Source organism: Halichoerus grypus, chromosome 4 (assembly GCF_964656455.1).
Source record: "Halichoerus grypus chromosome 4, mHalGry1.hap1.1, whole genome shotgun sequence".
NCBI lineage: Eukaryota > Metazoa > Chordata > Mammalia > Carnivora > Phocidae > Halichoerus > Halichoerus grypus.
In genome coordinates, this window is record NC_135715.1 from 138,595,647 (window position 1) to 138,613,931 (window position 18,285).

The following is an 18,285-nucleotide window of genomic DNA, read 5'->3' on the forward strand; positions in this document are numbered from 1 at the left end:
CCCATTACAGATGATTCGGTATGTTAAATCGTAGAATCATGGATCAGGTGTTTTGGAATGTGGAAAGCATTTTCCAGAAACCATCTGCCTTTGTATTCTCACTTTGCAGTTGAACATCTAAGAAATTGGATGACACAGCTGACTGTTAGGGGCATGGCAGGTAGAGAGGAAGGGACAAGGTTCTAAGACGCATGAGGCCCACGCCGTCCTCCCTTCGCCGTGCTTGTGCCACTTTGTCCAAACCACCCAGCTCCTCTGCATCTGAGATTAATCGTACTCGACACCAGGTCATGTCTGTGAAGTTTTTGAAGATCACTGAGGAAAGGTGCCATCAAGAATTTAAATATAGTTACTTAACACTTGATCATTTGGGTTCCTGGATTAGAATGAAAGTGCAGATAATTGAAAATAAAAACTTTGAATGCTTTAGAAATATTTTTAGCTCTGTTCTGTTTTATAATATATGACTTATTCTCAAAATTACATTATACTTAATTTTTACTCTGAAAGTTTTGAGATGGCCTTTGGCCAAAAGCATTAAAATTTTGACCCAATAATTTAAAACAACAGATAGCTCAGAAAACATTTATGTTTAGCTTTGTAAAACTTTACAAAATATTTCGGGTAGTGAATTTATCTTTTCTAAATATATTCCATTCTGGAAAATGTTAAAATTAGTTTATCTTTCTTGAGTACAAATCACTAACAATGGGTGATTGAGGAAGTCAGTTTTAAATTAAAATTTTGTCTTAGATAATCCACGGAGCCAAGACTTTGCATATGGATGTTACAGAGTTATTTGTATTCCAAATTCTAAACCCATTTGTTTTCCAGAAACTTTTCAGGTGCTTAGTAAAATAGTTTGAGGCTTTTCCAAATTCAGCATTTTTAGGACATCAAGAAAATACTCAAAATTTAGAGAGAAATTTTCAGACCATTAAAAAAATACTTATTATCAATAAAAAATACAAATAGAAAAGAACTCATTTTGTTATTCCTCTCCTTATACTTCATTCCCTCCCCTCTTTCCTTCTTGCAAGTACAGCTGGTAAACAGATGGTAGGCACAAAAGTTGCACAAACAAGCAGACACACGCAGACACACACACATACATCCTCTTAATGGGGGGACCTGTTGTTGGGGTGTCCAGTGAAGACTTCTGGCTGGGGAGGACCCAGTTGTCAGGTCTCGGTCAGAGCTATTGTGGAGAGGGAAGGGTTGAAGTTATATTAGCCCTGCATGTGTGTTTCACAGCAAGACCTTGGTAAGTCACACATCCTAAGTCCCAACATAGTGGAGCCTTCTTTCAATTCTTAAGTTCTTGAATTTTTCTTCAAGTTCCTGGGAGGCAGAAAAGCCTGAATCATTTTGAGCAGGAGAGTGACATGATCAAATATGAAAGACTGCTTTCTGGCTGCAGTGAAGAGAATGGACATTGTGGGGGTGGGGGTGGGGGGAGTGGGTAGGGAGAGATGCAGGAGGGAGGAGGAGGGTGAGGGTGGAGAGGAAGCAGGGAGCCTAATAGTTGGCTTTTGCAGTAGTTCAGATGAGGGGAATAGAACCTGGGCTAGAGAAGTGTCCAGATTCCAGAAAAATGGAGTTGAATCGATAGGACATGGTGCTGAATTGGCAGTAGGAAGCAGAGGGAGGTATCAAGGAAAATCCCCAAATTTCTGGCTTAAACCTCTGGTTGGGTGGTAGAGTCATTTGCAGAAATGAGAAAGTTGGAGTAGGTAGAAATTTGTAGGAGAAGATCGAGAGATCTTTTTTGGACACGTTAAGTGTGAGATACTAGTAGAACATTCAGGTAAAAATGTCAAATAGACCACTCAGAGCTCAGAAGAGAGGCGTGGAGTGCTGGAGGACACTTTATGTCTTTCAAAGCACCTATACACATTTTATCTCATTTACTCATATAAAAATCCCTTTAGGAAACCGGCAGAGCAGACACTGTTATCCCATATTTCATAGATGGGAAAATGGAAATAAAAAGATGTTCAGAGATTTAGCCAAGTTCATGTCCCCAGATTCCAAGGGCATCCTACGGGACATAATCATTTGATCCTGTTCTCCCACCTCTAAGTTTTATCAAGTGTTTTAGTCTGATTTAAGGCTTCTTTTCTGGTTTTTTACAGGTGGAGCAAGACGCAGGTTTGTCCCCTTTATGGAGAGTCCCAGACTCCACAAGTGTTAAAAGGGCACAAGGGAATCTTATTGCTATCTCATGTTTTGAGGTCCAGTGTGAAAAGAAAGAGGATGATCGCCAGCTCAAAAGGGGAGTTTGGGGCCATGGATTCCATCAATCCAGACAGCGCGGGCACAGCAGAAATGGTCATAAAGTGTAGACTGCGGGCTTTAAAGAAAGCTGGTCCTTCTGTGTCCAGTGGAGGGATGGCTCTACCATCCTCTGGGTCCCAGCAGAGACAACGGCAGACCCATAGACCAAGAGCCTCTCTCATTGCTATAGGCAGTCCTAGAGAAGTCTCAGGCTCTCTCTCTTACAGGGCAGCCCAGTGTGGTCCCAACTTACTGAGTGTCTGGGCATCTAAGAGTTCAACCACTTGGGCATAAAAACCCACCGGTTCTTTGAAGACATCTAGTTAAAAGTCAGTCCCATTTCAAGCCTATCTTTTGTGCCTATAAGACACCTCTGTTATAATCAAAGTGCAATAGCTTAAACTTTTGAGGGAAAATCAGGTGACAAAAGAGTCTCATGGAAAGCATTGTTGGCTAAGTGAACCCTAGGTCCCAGGGAGCTACATGTCTCAGAAATAGTACTAAGGCTCCAGATTCCTCTGCCCCTTCCCTCTAGCTAAAGCTCCTCTAGCTTTAACAATTTTCTTTCCTGTGCATATTGAACATTCCCTCCTCCTTTCAGCTCCAACATACCTTTTTCTCCTTTTATTAACTTGACATTAAACATGTCTACCCTCAGCTGCTACACACACTATTTTCAGTAGAAGGTGAACGTGGTTGCACTTTGGGTTCATCTGACATCTTGAACTATTTTTCAGATGTTGTGGGGAAAGCCAAACCCTAAATAACTTTAGCTGAACACTTTCCCCTTAATTTCTAGCCTCACATGTATTTAAAGGGAAATATATTCCACATGTTTCTGATTTCATTTATCCCTAATTCCTCAAGAGGTTGAGACACGGTTGAGGTTCCAGAAGCCTCATGAACCTTTTCCCCCTACTCGGTCAAACACATCTTTCTCAGGCTTGGAAGCCCACTTCGAACCAAGGGTCAGTGACTTAATTGTCAGTTTTCTTCTGAAATAGGTCTACTTCGGAAATTATGGTCTAAAAAATGTCCACAGTTTTCTTCCAGTCTCCAATTTTCCAAGTTTTCTTTGGTCTATGTATTTAGGGCATTAAGAACTGCACACGCATGCAAGATTTTCTTTTGACTTAATCTTTTGGATTTTATTTAGTTTCTCCTGTAGGCTGAGAGCTGAGACAGGGCCAGGGGAACGTGGAGTATAATAAAATTAATTTTGAGCAAGATGCTTTCACTATGTCTGGACAGTCAAAGGAGGGCGTTTGTGGCTAGAGAACAGGTGGGAGGACAAGAGGCCAAGTGAGAAGTCCTGAGACCAAGTGTGCTCCAGGGGATCAGAGAGAGAGAGGAGGAATCCAAAAGGAGAGTGCTGGGGGCACCAAGGGTTGGGAAGGACCGGATCAGGGATAAAACCTAGGAGAGCTGTGCAGTGAGAGTGGGAGGCCTGGCACCCCAAATCTGAGCATCTGTCTTTTAAGATTACAGGTTATTGTGGCAACAGGAAGGGTCCATCGGTGGAAGTCATTTTTCACCTACCAGTTTATTTTCCCAGCAAAGCAAAGAGCAGGCAGAGAATTTACTCAGAACTCACATCCTCAGGTCACTTGAGACTTGGGACATGTGCTGCAAAAAAGTTATAGGAACTAGGTTTTCCTTTCAAAAAGGTATCTCTAAAAGAATAAGCAAACTCAAGCAATAGCACTAGATCCACTAATGAGCCCAATGCCAGCTATTTCAAACACACAAACAATTAAGAAGCTGGCGGGGGGGTGGACTGAGGAAATTCCAGGGAAAGAAAAGGAGAAGCACTTGAAAATAGGTGGGGTTCATTTCCTCCATGCATAGAGTTTTCTCCAACCATTGCCTCAAGGCTCAGTGTTTCTGGTATTAATAATTCACAGGAAAAGGTAATGAAGTCACCCCAGCCTAGTCAGGAATGGAGGTGATTTAGATCCTGAACGAAGGACGTACCTTACAGGGAGTTTTCACCCTGGCCTTGTTATGCATCCCCCCAAAACTCTCTCCTGCGTTTGTTCTGACTCAAGCGTGGTTTCACTGATGATATAGAATAGATTAATGTTTTGCAAAAGAATTACCACCTCAAGCTTGGGACAGCTGACTATAGATCAATTCTACTTCCACAGCCAGTTTCTGTTGAGCGTGATTATCTGAAGGCAGCTCTTGGCCCATGTATACAATTAGCAGGGTTAAATGAAGATTTAATGACTCAGGATTCAGTTGTTCAGTTTTCAGTATACCTACAATTCCCAGCTAATCACTCTAACACACCCTACCTGGAAGGGACCATTGCGTCTGGGACCTGTTTTTGTGGACACAAATCAGGTGCTCGAGGGCCAGAGCTGGTGTCCTCCCACAGGGAGTGACTCAGGGGAAGAGGGCAGGCGGGACTGTGGCTGTGTTACTCCTACCCAGAATTGCCCTGAAATAGCGAGCGTGGACTTGGCGCCATTCTGAAAGGTCTGTATTTCTGTCCTTACGCTGGTCCCCTTTGGTAGAAAGAAGGGGATCAAGACCACCTGTCCAAACCAAGCAAGTGAGCTACGGCCGGAAGAGGTGAGGCTGTCAGCCTTCTGCGTCTGACATGTTTGCTTATTTCACTGCCTCTGCCCCTTCTTCCGGCTCCTGATATTCACAGAGGAAACCCGCTGCCCTTCCTCTGCAATAACAGAGCCATCTTAGTAGAGGGTGACTGCTTTCTCCCACGTGTCCCCAACAATGACAGCGCCCCCGTGACAGCAAACGGAGATGTCCCCTCCCTCCCTGCCTCCCTGAGACCCATGGCTGTGCAGCGGCTGTGTGCTGGAGCCGAGGCGGCCCTTGTGTAATGTTACTTGACTTATACATATTTTATTATGTTTGGCTGTTGGTGATGTTGAGATGAAAATTATTTCCAGATTATAATAAAGGCTGCCCTCTATTAAAGGAGTGTGGTTAGATCACTGACCATATTAACATCCTCAAAATTGGGGACTATATATCAAAGCATTGAGGAAGCAGGGGTTTCAAAGGTTGGGGGCGACACGGGGAACCCAACAACCCACATGTAGTGTTCTTGGCTTAAAGGAACTGCTGAACCTTGGAAAAGATTTATGCCACATTTATTATGATGCGGCAACATCACCAAGGATATAAACCAGTCATTGGCACTCTCTCAAAGAACACATCATTGTAACTCGTTATAACAATACTGCTGTGATATGTGCTCGTAATATTTATAAAGGCTAAGCTATGAAAACAGTACATGCCAACTGTCAGCAGTGATGTATCATTTAAAAAAAGAGAGAGAGAGAACGTACACGACATAATGGCTTAAATGAACTCTGTAAAAATACGCCGCTCTGCTGAAGCCGGTTGGCCGTCTGGACCTCTGGGGTCACACACTGCTTTCCAGGATTCGCTGCAGCCTAGCCTCGGGGAGCTCTCTTCCCTTCCTGCAGCTATTTTCAGAAATTCTGCAGTGTTCTTAGCAAACCTCACCTGATCCTGTATCTGGTTACTTAGTGCCTAGCAGAGTGCTTTGCTAAGAATGCTTGCAGTCGATATATGTGGGCCGATTTCATTTTTATACAAATGTTGGCCAGTCAGAAGGTGGGGCTGATGGTTTTGCTTCCTTGTGGAAAGAAAAGTGATTGGGGCCATCTTGAAGGGGCGGTCATGCGGTCTGGCTGATGATTCGGGCTCCTGACTTTGGGCCGGCTCTGGGAAGATACTCAAGGAGCTTTCCAGAAACCAGCGTGACGTGAGGAACCAACAGTTTCCCAGTGAGATGGCTGTTGGACAGCTGAAACCACAGCAGCAACCACGGGAGCAAGGGAGAGAGGGAACATTTAATAGTCAAACCGGGAACTGACCATGGCGGAATGACTTCTGAGGGGTGGGCAAGGTGCTTAGTCCATAAATCATTCTATCTAGTAAAAAGCCAAAATAATTGGCAAAATCCCTCCCGTCACCACAGAAGGGAGACAGGAGGGGAAGGGGGGATGGCAGCGAGAGAAGAGAGAGTGACCACTCTGTAAAGTATGAGCTCTGAACATGTGGGCACAGACAGAACTTCTTGTAATTAGCGGATCAGCAATAAAATGCCGAAGGGAACTGTCCCCTAATGAGGAAGAAGGTGAACAAGGCAGACACATTTCCTTCGACCAGTCTGTGCTAAGGTTCAAAACAGATATGGAGGTAGTTAAGAGACCAACCATGGGGGAAAATCTAGCTGGTATTATTTGGAACTTTATATGCATTTATGAACACATGCATATCCACATAAATGATCTATTTAGAGAGCTATAGATTATTTCTTCCAGAGTGCAGGGTTATTTGTCTCCACTAAACCTTTATTCATTTTCTTAACCATAAAAGGTCTTGAGTTAAAAGCAATTTACGGTATTTTGAAGAAGCGATACCTCAATGATTTGGAGTCAGTCAACTCTTACAGTTAAAATACTTTGTCCAGCTTTATTAGCTGCTCTTATGGAATGATGACAGATCCATTCCTGCTTTACAGAGCCACAAGCCTTAGGTGCACCAGTCACATAGATGAGGTGAAATGTACCTAGAAGAGCAGTGAGGTAAGGGGATGAAGGAAAGGGGAAGAGACAAAGAGTGGGACCAGGAGGCCCTGCCAGCAGGGTGGGGCTGTGGTCAGTGGGAGAACATGGCGGGAGGGGGAGGGAAACCACTTAGGGAGGTGGCCGACCAAGGAGATCAGAGGGCTCAGAACATATTTCACAGGCTTGTTCTGGAGGGTTCAGCTATGGTGATAGCCTTGCTGGCTTCTGGCTGATTAGAATGCAATGACCCGGTGACCCCTAGTTTCAGCAAGGTACCATTCCATTACAGAACTCCTGGAGGAATTTCCACTCTTGCCAGCGGCCTCAGCAGGGAAGGAAGCTGGGAGTCATGCTTTGAGAACTCTGCAAGTTAAGAGGTTGTCTGGGAATGTCCATGTCACTCTGGAGAAAGAAGGGCCCTGTTTCTCACGAAGCAATCATTCCTGGAAGCTGACTTGCTTTATCCATGCTCTATCAATCTGCCACCTTTTAGGAGAACTAAAGCTAGTCCAAACATTTTTATAATGCTATTTGATAGTTTGAGACCAAGTCATATTTTATCAGACCCACATTGTCATAGTTCCAACAGAGAGGCTAAAGAACTACCCTCTAAACATGAAGTTTAAAAAAACTTGTGTTCCTCATTAGCCACAGACTTTATTTATTTATTTATTTATTTATTTATTTATTTATTTTAAAGATTTTATTTATTTATTTGACAGAGAGAGAGAGACAGCGAGAGAGGGAACACAAGCAGTGGGAGTGGGAGAGGGAGAAGCAGGTTTCGCACTGAGCAGGGAGCCCGATGTGGGGCTCGATCCCAGGACCCTGGGATCATGACCTGAGCCGAAGGCAGCCACTTAACCGACTGAGCCACCCAGGTGCCCCTAGCCACAGACTTTAAATTTCACCGTTGGAACTTCCTCAACTTAGCCGAATGTTAGGTGAAACAGCCTTAATCATGGACATTCTCACAACTGTTAATATTTGACGTGCATACTGAGAAATGTTCTCGTCACAAAGTTGGGTTTGTCTCTCTCTGTTGTCCTCAAACCCCAAAACTTATGCAACAGTGGTAAGAGGACAAAATACGAACAAAAGAATTAGGTGCTCTGAAAAATCAGCTACATCCTGCAGGGTTTGGTACTAAAAACCCAAGGATTCTAAAGTCTAGGAGGCTGGGGCACCTAGGTAGCTCAGTTGGTTAAGTGGCCAGCTCTGATTTTTGGCTCAGGTTATGATCTCAGGGTCCTGGGATTGAGCACCCCCCCACTCGGGCTCCACACTCTGCAGGGAGTCTGCATAAGGATTCTCTCTCTCCCTCTGCTCCTCCCTCCACTCACGCTCTCTCTCTCTCTAAAATAAATAAATCTTTAAAAAAAAATAAAGTCTATGGGTCTTTTCTGAGTGCAGGAAAATGGTTTCCTCTTGAACAGCAAATCATCTCACCCATAGGTCTCCCTGGTTGATTTCCGCACTGGGTCTCAAAGGTAACAATGCCTTCTCACTTAAGGAGCATTAACTATTTTAGATGTGACCTCATGTAACAGTGAATTATAAACATTAGACATAAAAAATTTGGAAAGGGAGATTCAGCTGGAGAAAATGCTATGCTACTGCAGTTTCTTCTTTTAAAAATTTGTATTCCATGTTCTTCATTCCATGATTGCATCAGACATTTAAATAAGGAATGTTCCTCTGCAAATTCCTGAACAGAGATAACTCTTCTAATTTTGGAGCTGGAAGAGACCTTGATCCAATCCTTCAATTTCATGAATAAGGAAAAGAAGATCAAGTGACTCGCCCGTGCTCATATGAAAGAAATGGTTTATTTTAGGAGTTAAGGGGCTCAACTTAAATGAAATGAGCTAACCAAGCACATGCTCCATTTCCTATTGTACCCGGAATGGAGTTTAAAATTCGAAGCTGGTGTTTAAACCTGAGTGACCACACTTCTATCACTTCTCCCCCACTTCCAGGCTAAGGGAAGTCGATCTGAAAATGTTCTTAATGACCTTCATTCCCAGGATCACATTCAGTCTTTCCCTCTTGGTGTCATCAGCAGATGGGTCACTCTGTCCAGAATTGGCCCTGGCTGCAGAAAGACGCAGGCTTTACAATTCTAGAGGGATACCAGGCAGTCTGGCTGAAATGGAGAGGAAGAAAGCATAGCAAGAGAAGAAAGTGGCCATGGTCCCAAGAACTTGTTCAGTGTTGCTAGCTGCGGAAAAAAACTTTATGTTCTTATCACTTTTCCAGAGCCTTCCATCATGGAATCTCTTCTGGGGATAGCCTGACACTCCACAGATAAGCTATTGCAACTCTCTGAGGGAAGTTCTGGCTCCCTTTTCTAGGAAGGAGGATCCCTGAGAAGACCCGTGCATATTTGTCATGTTAGCTATACCTACAGACCCATCTGTCTTGTACTGAAATGAGCAGCTCACTCTTCTCCACCAGTTCACAAGCACCCAACGGCAGGGCCCTTGTGAAGGACAGTGCCTCTCCCAGGGGACAGCGTTCAGCTTTGACTTGGGTTGAGCTGTGCTCGCACGCGCTCTCTCTCTCTCTCTCTCTCTCTCTCTCTCTCTCTCTCTCTCTCTCTCGTCTTGCTCTCTAGTTCTATTCTCCCTCCCTCCCTCTCTTTTACAAGCACGCACGCACGCGCGCGCACACCCACACGCGCACACACGCACGCACACACACATGCACGCACACACACACGCGCGCACACACACAGCCCCACCCCCGCTACCTCCCCCTCACGCTCGCGCTCTCCCCAGGCTTTGTCTGGTGGCTCCCGCCCGCTCTGTCTGCACCCGCAGGGCGTCCCGGTCCCCAGCCCCTGGGCGCGCAGGGGGACGTCGCGGCGCCGCAGGCCTGGGGGGACTGGACCGTGTCGACGGCCGGATGCGGGGGACGGGGCGAGACGGAGGCGCACAGCCCCGCACAGCCGGAGTCCCCGCCGACTTCCGCGGGTTACTCCCACCGCAGAGGGCCCGAGCGCGCCCCCCGCCCTGCCCCACAGCCGCCGCGCGAACAAAGGCCGTTGGGCTCGCGGCGCTCCTCCTAGCGGCGGCTCCTCCCGCGGCCCCGGCGCGGCCTTCAGGGCTTCCTCCGCCGCGCGGGAACGCCCTCGCCACCCAGCCGCCCAGGCGTGTATCCGGCGCTGCGCTTTCTCTCTCTGGCCTCCCGGACGGTGCCCATTTTGACGTACTTGTCATCCAGTCAGAAAAGAAGCCGTTCACAAGCCCACATGCTTTCCTCAGTGAGACAAAGGAGTAAGTGGTTCCCCTCACTCGGAGGGTGAGGAGCGGTTCAGAGGGCGCGCTTCCGTCCTCGGGCTTGGACGCCGCTGCTGGAGGCTTACGTTGTCATTTATTTGCTCCAGCTGGAAGCGGGGGCTCAAAGAAAACCCTTGAAAATTTTTCTGGAAGTGTGTAGGGATCTACTGGATGGAGGGACGTATTCCGCTTGTCAGAGCGGACCGAGAGCCCAAGAAACCATAAAGAAAAAAATCAAAACACAAAACACACCCCCCCACAACCCTACCACCCAGTAGCCTCCATGAAAATGCTGACCACTTTTATCAACCCCAGTGCGGGGTCTTCGCGTGGCTAGCGAAGGGATGGTTCAGAAATTGTCCTGAGCCACATGGGGGGCCGGGGGAGGTCAGTCTCTGGGGATAGCGGATGTGCCCCCAAGTAACCACGGGCAGAGGAAGAGCAGAACCTCTGAGGGGTTCTGGCTTGTGAAAATGACTCAACTTGTTTGGGGGTGAACTTGAAAGTGTGCAGCCCAGATGGAAGGTTTAAGATCCGTTCTGCCTGACACAGCTGTGGTCTCCAAGCGGCCTTTGGATTGAGCCGGGCCACACCCACAGCTGTAGTCAAGCAGTGCTATTTGAAACTCCCCCAGGGCCAGCTGCTGTGAAAAGAACAGTTTATTACACAAAATAAAACAAAATGCCCGCTCATCTTTACAGTTTCACGGTCTGCCTTGGGGAGAAGAAAAGGCGTTTTAGTTTTCACCCCTTGTGCACCAAGTCTGGGGGCCAATTCTGGGAAGATCTGGAAAGTTCCCGTTATGCTGTCGACTCACTGTCTGACCATGGACCTAGCATTGCAGTCAACTGCTTCTCTTTGTGGGAAATGGGGAGAATGACATTTGCCATGGGGATGTTATAGAGTGCCCTGGCCATAAGGCTAGATTCAGATGACATGCTTAATATAATCATTTTTCTCCATCATTTCAAACAAAGATAGCTGAGATTGGGCCACTTGTTTGCCCTAATACTAACTTTAGGAAGTTCATTCCACTGGACTCCTGTTTTTGAAGAGCAAGATTTAAAAGAAACAGGTGAACCTGAAAGGCTGTATAAAATTTGGTTATTGAGGCAAATATTGAAGTTTTTCTTCTCTAAATACAACACAGACAAGAGACAGGGAAAGAATCTTGTCAAATGAAGCATCAGAACAATTGGAGTAAAGATGGAAATTTCTCTCCCCATAATATTTAGCATACGGGCTAAATGCTCTTTATTTAGTGTTAAGAAGAAAAAAGCCCCCTTGTCCCTTTATTATCTCTCAGGCCCCTACTATACTGAATTAGTCTCTTTGAGCCTAGAAAAATGACTAGTTTGCACTCTACACAGGCGAATCCAGCCTGATAGTGGGTATGAGAGCATTTCTGTGGTAGTGAAGCATCTGAAAGAAACATGAACTAAGTTGATCAACCAGATGTTTTGTCTACACAATACTAAGCATTAAGATATTTCCCTGTATGTCAGTACTTGGTGTCATATAGATGAAACACTTGGATGGATAATTGAGTTTTTTTCTTTGTTCAAGTATTTATGATATACTGAAACAGCTGAAGAAGTATTCAGTTCAAAGTTCAGAGGGAGGAAACAGAGAAACGGACACAAGAGAGGTAAATAAAAGCAAGGACCAGGACCTCCACCGACCTCTGTGGGGTCACAGCCTTCTGGGTGCACAAGCAGCGGGCACCTTTTATGAAGAAAAAGGCACTACTTCCTAATGATAGCAACCCCATGCCAGAACATGTGACTTTGTTGTCAGAGCACGGATGAGGTTTCAGCCTCCATTCTTCCCTCAGCTCCAAGCTTTTGTGCAGTGTGCTAACCATGCAGCAGTACTTAGTAGCCTTGGAAAGTCATCAAAGGCAGTAGGAGAAATGTTAAGTATTAAGGGACAAGTGGATATGAAGAAAGGGATAGAGTTTTACTTTACTCACAGGCTTCGCCAATGAATGTGCACAGTACAGAGGGCACTCCTGTTAATGTCAATTTTGGCCCAACCAGGAAAATATTTGCCCCCCCCCTTTTTTTGGCATGTGCGAGTGCCATTTATTTATTTATTTATTTATTTATTATTTTTAAGTTAAGGAGAGGCTTGCTATTAATTCCAGTCATGTATTTACTGCCTTCTCTCTTTGGTGCTGTGTCTGTCAAGTTTTCACTTCCCTGGAATTTTAACTCCCATCTCCCTCCCCACTCCACTCTCCCGTCTGTAACACAAATGCCTTTTTAAATTTTTGCTAGTTTAATTAGTGCATGAATTCATTTTGATTGATGAATTGATGTGGCTTATTGGCATGAAGATTTTCCTTCCCTCCCAGCACTGTATGTAATAGAAACGGCTTGTGTGGGGGTGACACCTGCTTTGATGCTGCAGACACTCTGTTTGGTGCAGAAAGGCCAGCCATTCAGCTGTGATTCTCTAGTCTCCGGGGAGATATTTTTGCATAGCTGTTGGTGGAGTGGGGGAAGGCTGGTGGTGAGTAGGAGGAGAGAGTGGTGTGGAAAGTGATGGCTGAGAAACAACATAGCTAAGAATTTAATGTTTATATTTTGTTGGACTGATTTTGAAATAGTCATTGTTCACACCCTGGACCCAGGAGGAATGGAGACCTTGACTTTCTGCCATCCGTAGTAAGGCATTGTGAATTAGTGCAGTGAGTTGAAAATTTCCAACGCCTCTTGCCAAAGAATTAAGCTGAAATTAGCACACAGTTGGTAACAATTTGATTTCTGGTCTCACTTTAATCAGAGAGGATTAATGGTTAAAATTTTTATTTCTAATCTCGCTTTAGCCTGACTAACAAAAGCTGTCACTTTCATGAAAACTGCTAAATGAAGAGGGATTTATAAGCTCTCTGAGAGAATAAAAGCTAAAGTGCTAAGGCCCACTTTTCAGACCATAAAATTTTCAAATTCCCCCAATAGTCCCTCACATACTGCTGGAAGAGCTGACTGCTGCTGGGCTCAGTAATGTTTATTGCTGGACAAAGGTGGTGGAAGAACTTGAGTGCATTCTTAATGACTTCAAAACTCCAGATGAAATGCAGTAATCTTCCTGGGGAAAATGAATATTACAGAGCAGAGTAGGAAGTAGGATTTTAATTGTGAATAGAGCATTCCTCAGAGTATTTCATACATTCATATACATGTAATATATACACCTCTTTTTCCTTTTCCTGCTCTCACCTGAGTTAGACCTTCCTGTTACCTTCCCTCCATTTGAGTTCACAGCGAAGTCGTACAACTGGTGGAGTCTGTCCCCACTCTACTAAGATTTTCCCTGAGTTTCCTTTGAACAGTGTCTCATTGACTCCCACCCCCAACAGACCCTCACTGCAGACCCTTGTCCAGACTTTGCCCCGTCTCATAACCCCACTTCCCACCAAAACCAAGTGTTGTTACAAATCTTTATGCACTCGTTTCTCACTTTTTCATTATGAGTGTCTGGAGAGCAAAGTCTGTGCCCTTACTTACTGTTTGTGCCACTGTGTCCACAGTGTCTTGTGGGCTGAAGGCATGCTCAAGTCAGAGTTGCAGGTGCAATGCCAGGATGCTGGGGAGGGGATTTTCACATCACGTGAGTAGTGGGACCAGATGGTCTTTAGAGTCCCTTCTACTCCCCAGTTGTATGATACTAAAGCCTTACCAGAAGGGGCAACTGGCTTCCTCACTCCTTTTCTCTAGTTTGGTCGAAAATAAATATGAGCCTTTTCTCCAAGGTTTAATTATCTTCTGATAAATATAATCCTTGATGACTGGACTGCTCCCGAAGATTATACCGCAGAATGAATACCTCTTTAAATAATGGGCTGGGCAAAAAGAATGAATTCTCCAACGTGAAGATCCAAGAACCATCCGCTCTCACAACTTTGTTCTTCCAGTCATATTAATTCTTCCTCTCTTATCAAAATGAGTCCAGTATCCGTTATTTTGGAGGAGTCCCTCCACCTCTAATGAATTAACAAGCATCTGAGAATTTAAGTGGTGCCAGGAAACCTTGAAACACCATGGTCCTGGCTCATGGTGGCCTTAATCTTTCCAGTGAGCCTTCTGCTAAATGGGGTGCTATTCAGCATTGTCAGGCACTACTGGTCAAGGCAGCCCACAGAGCTGCCCTCACAGCTTTCCCTCACCCACCTCAGTCCAGCCGTGGGGCACCCTGCCAGCTCTCTAGGTCATGGTCCTTACCATCTGTCCACTACTTGGTCTCCCTGCGGGAGTGGGGCACATCAACCTCCTCTAACCCTTGGGGTCCTTCCCCTTCCTCATCTTCTCTATGATCCTTAGACAAGAAAAGCCCCCCTATTTTTTCTTAATTCTTACAGCAGAGAAAGACACAACCGTCTTAACTTGTAGTGGATGAGGAGAGATTGGGTAGATTAGTGACACCCTTCATTTCTACTAAAATTAATCTATCTGTATGTATCTATCTACCCATCCATCTATCTGTCTACCATCTATCTCCATGTCTACATCTCCATATCTATCTTAGGTTGATTCAGTATTGAACTCTGACTTCCGGTTTGACAAACACTCTTCTAGTCCACCTTCTTCAGTGGTACCATACCTGTGTTGCCTGGCTTTGCGTGTGATTGTATGCAGCAGAAACTTGACTACAGTGGCTTAATACCAAACAGGGGTTTATTTTCCTCATGTAATAAAAATTCCCAGGATAGGCAGTTTAGGGCTGGTGCCGTTGCTCCCTGTCATCACTTGTGTTCTCTCTTCCTAGCCTTCGTGTGCTCCTTTCATCTATATGATTTAAAGTTGGCTGCTTCCAGGCAGGAAGAAATGAGTCAAGCAAACCCTCTCTTCATGAAGCTTTGTCTTTTTACTTAGGAATAGGAGTCTTTCCAAAGGATCTTGCTTGTATCTGTGATCAGAACCATGAACCCTGGTTATATGGGAAGCTGAGTAGATATGTTAATTTCCCAGCCCTTCTAGCAGAGGGCAGAGGAAATTGAGGGAGAGGTGAAGGGATGGAGTGGGTCCTGAGTGAGCCATTCTATAGCACCTGTCAAAATGCATGACTTGTCCTACATTATTTAGAAAAAGAAAAATAGAAAAATCATTTGTGTCAGTATGTGACTATGACTAAAGAGACAAATGCCTACCCAAAGATTACAGTTGGTGTCATCTTTGAATTAAGATGTCAATGAAGATTGACAGCAGAAGCTGTCATAGCCAAGGCACAGACAGTTGGGAGGGGGTCCTTCCAGGAAGATGGCTATGGTCAAAACCACTGTTTACAAAGGCAGGAGTGACATGAAAGCTCTAAACTGTGGTGAGTCTTGTATACTGCCCTGGGCCTCACAGTGGGGGAGTAGAATCGGGAGGCACCTGTGGGAGAACAACGGGAAAGCATCCATCGCAAAGGCCCCATGACCGTGGCTGCACACTGGAATCACTTGGGAAACTGTTTTTAAAAAATACGGACTCCTGGAACCCATCCCCAGAGATTCTGATTTAATTGACCTAGGATGTGGCCAGGGTGTCAGGATATTTTAAAACTCCCCAGTTAGGATTCTGAGGCATAGCCGGGGTTGAAGCTCACTCTGTTATATTGTTCTGAAACACAGTACCCCACCTTCCTTAGAGTCGTGCTCGCTCAGTGAGACCTTGGCCCGATGCCATAGCAAACAATGCCGGATGAACCTGCCCGCAGCAACTCTGGTTGCGTCTGCTGCAGCCATGCTGTTGGGCATCAGCCTGCATCCTCTTCAGGAGATGCCACAGGAAAAATGCTTCCAGGTCTCAGTTTCAGGAAATGTGATTCTCCTGAACATTTGGTTTGTTTTTGTCTTGTTGACATGCTGAATCTTATAAATGACTCTGTTTCCCTCTTTATTTTGGCTCCGAGAAAGCTTGGGAGCAACTCTATATTACCATATGGTGTACATTCCTCTCTGCTAATATCACTCTTGGAGTTAGTATTTTCTCATCTAAGAATTTTATTTAGGTTCCCTCAAGTTTTAAGAATAGTTTCCTATTCTATTTCTTTAAGCTGTCTCCAATCTTTGGTAGAATGAGGCAGAGGATTAAAAGACAGAAAATTTTTAAAAAAGCCTAAATCCCTCACCACCATCCAAGCAAAACCCCTTTCATCCTTCTACTTGCAATTTTTCCAACATTTGAATGTTTAAAATTTTATGTCCTTTTCTCTTCAAAGTTATGCTTGAAAATTTATTTTAATCTGGTTTCATCTGTATAAAACTGTTCTCAATTGGAACTTGGGTGGTAGTGTCCCAAAGAGTAATTTATTCCTGGGTCTCCACCCTCAATGAATGGCCTTAATTCTTCATGGAAGTACTTTACTTTTGGAATTTAAAGATATTAAAATTTAGGGACTTTGATATTCTATTTACACTAGCAGAGCCACTCAGCAGATAGTGTAGTGGGTGTTGTTAGAGAATGGCCATATTTGTATTTTTGCCTCCCATAGCTTCCTCCTGGGTTTATTGTTCAAGGGGTTGTTTTTAATGAAAAGGAGAGCAGCTGCTCTAGCAGCTCATGGTGAGACAGAGAACCAGAAAGCAGTCCTGATTTCATTTCACAAAGACAGCACTTAAGCTTTGATTTTCACTGTTGTCCAGTATCAGTTATTTGTTTACCAGACATGCTTTAGATAGCTACAACCCATTTGTAAGTCACTTATTTTGTACATTATGGCCTAATGTCTGGCAAAGTGTTTCCAAGTTGCCTATTATCATAAAAGTTAAGAACTCTGACAGAGATATTAGGAATCATAATGATACAATATTTATGAGGCAAACTACCAGGTAGTATCTAGTGATGGAAAAATAGCTAGCAAGCATTTTCAAAATAAGTTTGCTATTAGTCAGCCACTGTTAACTCATGTAGAGTTAGAAACAAATCAGATGTCCAGGATTAATTTCTAAGCCCTTGCTATGCATCTTTGGGGAGCACACTTGACCTTTCTGGATTCCAGAACCCAAGGAGGACAGTTGAAACGACATGGGTATTTTAAGGTTCAACTAAGAAGGCAGAGTATTGAACTCATTGTTTAATATTCTGAATTAAAAAGGATAATTAAGAACAGATGCCAGATTCTTGACTTAGGTGCTAATAGGAATATGGCCCCGAGGAGAGGTAGCCTTCCTCCAGCAGACCACAGGATCCCTTGCATCTCTTACTTCTTTTTAAAGGTATTGGCAAGTAAGAAAGGACAGATCGGAACGGAAGGGAGGCATTCTATCTTTTTCCCTCCCTACTTTCCAACCTCTGCAAATGTTTTATGCATTTTGGGGAGGAGAGCACTAGGGATGGAAAATTTGGTTTCTGAGCTTCCTCCTCCAACTCTTCTTCTTCTTCTTCTTCTTCTTTTTTTTTTAATCATAGAAGACTCTGGAAGGCAGAAATTTGCAATAGTAAATGTTGGCCTTCAAGGTATGAAATCATGCTGTGAAAATTGTAGAAGTCTCCAAACTACAGCATTGACCATGGCCTTTGTGTAAATTCGATTCTTTGCTTTCAGGGCAGGGACTGTTTCTTGCAGAGTTTTGCCCACCCCTGTCATCATCTCTGGTAAGCAGCAATATTTGTTCCAAGTACTGCTGCTTCCCATTGCCTGAGAGTCCTGTCAAGAGGAAAAACAATAATTGTTACACTGAAGTTATTGCATTTTTGTGACACTAGCTAAAATGACTTGCCTTATGATCAAAACTAAGAAGGGAAAGAGACCCTTTACAATCTGAGATCCAACCCAGCTCCAAATAAAATTTTTCAATTGCAATGTGGTGTCCCAGTAGTAATTTGGTAGCAAAATCTTAAGATTTTTCCATTGCATTTTTTCCCCACTGTCTACCAAGGGAATGTAGAGAAATTTCAACTCAAGCAAAAGAACTCCTCTGCTCAGGCTCCATCCTCTTGCCTCTTGTGTTGCCCAGTACTGCGGGTTTCTGGGTTTTATATAGTAAAGAACCCAGGAGCTCAGGGTTTCCAGCGAGGTTGCCTAGATGGATAAATGTGCACAGACTGCCCCTCTCTTCCTCCTCCCTGCTGGGTTAGTTCTGTCTTAGGGCAGAACTAGTTTCTCTGCTAGTCACGGAGACATGTGCCAGGCCCTGGACAACCCAAGCCTACTTTTGGACACATGGA